This window comes from Pseudochaenichthys georgianus, chromosome 24 (genome assembly GCF_902827115.2).
Source record: "Pseudochaenichthys georgianus chromosome 24, fPseGeo1.2, whole genome shotgun sequence".
NCBI classification, from domain to species: Eukaryota; Metazoa; Chordata; class Actinopteri; order Perciformes; family Channichthyidae; genus Pseudochaenichthys; species Pseudochaenichthys georgianus.
This window is the reverse complement of record NC_047526.1, coordinates 6,272,694-6,276,076: the sequence shown is the minus strand read 5'-3', so window position 1 is coordinate 6,276,076 and position 3,383 is coordinate 6,272,694.

The window sequence follows — 3,383 nt, the reverse complement described above, 5'->3', positions numbered from 1 at the left end:
GCAGGAGACGAGGTGCTGGAGTCGGCCGGTATGCTGACAGGACTCGGGGAGCTGGCGTCGGCTGGAGAGCCAGCAGGAGACGAGGTGCTGGAGTCGGCCGGTACGCCGACAGGACACGGGGAGCTGGCGTCGGCCGGAGACGAGGGGCTGGAGTCGAAACCATGGCTGTTGGGGCCAGGACTGAGGCTGGAACCATGGCTGCAGGGGCCAGAACTTGGGCTGGAACCATGGCTGCTGGGGCCAGAACTGGGGCTGGAACCATGGCTGCTGGGGCCTGTACTGGAGCCGGAACCATGGCTGCTGGGGCCGGCACTGGAGCCGGAACCATGGCTGTTGGGGCTCTGGCTGCTAGCCTGGCCTTGCGACGACTCCTCTTAGCAGCCGCCTGAATACTCCGTGGACCTCCATAAGCCAGACGAGTTCCGGAATACGACTCCTGGACAGGAGCAGGAACTGGGGCAGAAGCACGGGTTGACTTCAGGCGGAACCCACCAAGGCGTATGGTGCCAGATTGGGAATTGGGAGACATGGAGCTAGCATGCCTAGGGCTAGCAGGCCGGGAATCACATGCTTGAAGGAAGTCCAAAATCCAGTCAGGTAAGAACTCAACAAAACATGGTTTCTCTGCTGCCAACCGGAGCGCCTCTACCAGAGCGGCCCTCTTCTGCCGAACACTGGACGCTCCCTTCCACCAATCGAAGCAGCAAGCCAGATAGAAGGTTAAATGCTGCAATTCAACCTCCCATGGATCATCTGCTGGGTCCATTTGTGGTCGGTTCGTAATGTTACGGTGTGTGAAGCAGGTAGGACCCAAATGCAGATTAAAGTAAAAATAATTCCTTTATTCCAAGGCTATATATACACAGACAGAACAGAACACTCACCGAGGACAAGCAAAATCACAAGACGAACCGACACTGAACACTGGGAGACAGGAGAATTTAAACACAGGGTAACTAGACACAGGTGGGAACAATCAGGGGCGGGGCTGACACGGATGAGCACAGGAGACACACAAGGAGTGACAGGTGAAAACAATCAGGAAATTAGACACACCAGGGAAACTAACGAGAGACATGAAAACACAGGGAAAAGAGACCAGACAATATACCAGGAGGAAAATACCCATAACCAGACATACAAAACTACAAACGTGACAAAACATGAGAATCCTGACAAGGTGGAGGTCGCAGCGCGGCACAGCCGCATCCGCAGCGCAGACGCTTCCGGTGGGATCAGGGGGTAAGAGCAAGGCAAAAATAAGACATCAGGAAGATTGAAGGTGTTTCATATACCTCATTCACACCAACGCAACTCCGGTTCAAGCTCCGTGCTAGAGCTTTTTAGGTTCAGAACCGGTTCATCGGTTTGGCTCTGACTCTTTTCACACCGCCCAGAGTCCGACTGGTGCTGCGTCATTGCGTCATCGTTTGCGTCATGACGTAACCGTTTGCGTGCCTGCTTCATAAAGCCAAACCGTGCGGATGAAATCAGTTGCTTTCATTTCTTATGGCTCTATCTGCAGCTTTTCCGGAGTCATTTCTGTGGTTTAGACTATATTCTTATAAAAAAAGTGTATAAAAAAATAGTGTGTAAATAAAAAATAAAACTTTCCTTTAATGTGATATGTTTTGCCTCCAACATTCTAGGGATGTGTTTTGGACGTTGTTGGGTAACACATTAAAGATGTTCTTTATAAAACGTTCCCTCAATGTTACATGATAACAAATGAAGAACATTCTCCAAGAAACATTCTGAAAATGTTTTCAGGATGTTATTCTTTTTTTGTAAAATGTTCCTGTGATGGCAAATATTAAGACGGTCATGGTCAACGTCAGATTTATTTCTAGAGCGCTTTAAAAAACAAACTTGTTGCATTTGTTTGAAAAGGATGTTTTAAAAAAAATTAGGGCTGTCAAGTTAACGCGTTAATAACGCGTTAACGCACAAAAAAATTAACGCCACTAATTATTTTAACGCGATTAACGCATGTGTATTTTTTTTCCTCGGCCGCCCCGTAGTTTCAGAGCGCATCGAGTTTAAAATACCATCTACAAGCTGATGCTGACAGCCCGCTGATGCTGACAGCCCGCTGATGCTGACAGCCCGCTCCTGCCGCCCGCTTGTGGCAGGCCACACTTCCACGCTCACCGGCAGGCACCGACTGGCTATTGGGAGGACCGGGAGGGTGTGTGTATGTGTGGCCCGAGCGAGCGAGAGAGAGACCTTACGTGCATTGTTGTTGTTAGCATCTGGTGTTAGCTAGCTGCGCTAACGGATATAAGGAGCTGTTTAAATGAAAACAGAGGAGCGACATTTCACCACAACTGCGCCGAGCACTTGACTTTATGAAGGAAGCCAGACAGCGGGACATTGTATGAAAAGTCAGCACACTCAGCACGGATAGTGCGCGTAACATGATTGCAGCGTCCAGGCAGCTCCCGTTCGAGCATATGCCTTGAGTTGCACATAGCTCCAACGCACGCACGCACGCACGCACACACACACACACACACACACACACACACACACACACACACACACACACTTTGTATTGTATTATTGTATGAGAGAGGTTCCAGGTTGAATTGAGGCAAATATTTGTAATGTTCAGAGGTTGTTGCGTTTAATATTCATGAGAATAGTTGTCATTGTTCAAATGATAATAAACATTTGCATAAAGCATATTTGTCCACTCATATGTTGATAAGAGTATTAAAAACTTGAAAAATATTCCTCTAAGGTACATTTAGAACAGATAAAAAATGTGCGATTAATTTGCGATTAATTTGCGATTAATCGCGATAAATATTTTTTAATCGACTGACAGCCCTAAAAAAATCTGATGTCACAATATTTTCCTTTAGAAAAAAAAAAACAAGCACGTAATTCATAATAAGCTGTAAGCAGATATTGCATGTTTGCGGCAACACACTCTCACTCCCTAAGCGTCCAATAGCGACGTTTGGTCAGTGGCCGTGGCGTCCAATTGTGACGCTCCTAGGCTCCTTCAGCGTCATAAAGGGACGCAAATAGCTTTCAACTGATTGCAATGTATTCCCATCTGCGTCGGGATTTGACGCTCATGGAAGCACGGCATTCGTCTATGTTGGCTGCCCTTAAAGGCAATGTGAGCGTCCATTCCCATTGGATAACGGAGAATTGTACACCCGGAAGTAAGTATTCCTCTTACAGTCGATTGATTTCACAGTGATATCTGCACTACTTATCGACTAAAAAAACCAGATTATCCTTGTTAATTACACAACATTGATTGGTTTAAATTGTGTGCAATGCTTTTGTATTTTTCCCCTTCGATTCGGAGAAACAAATATATGTTCTGAGTAAAGGATGGCAGAAGACACTACACTACCCAGAATCCC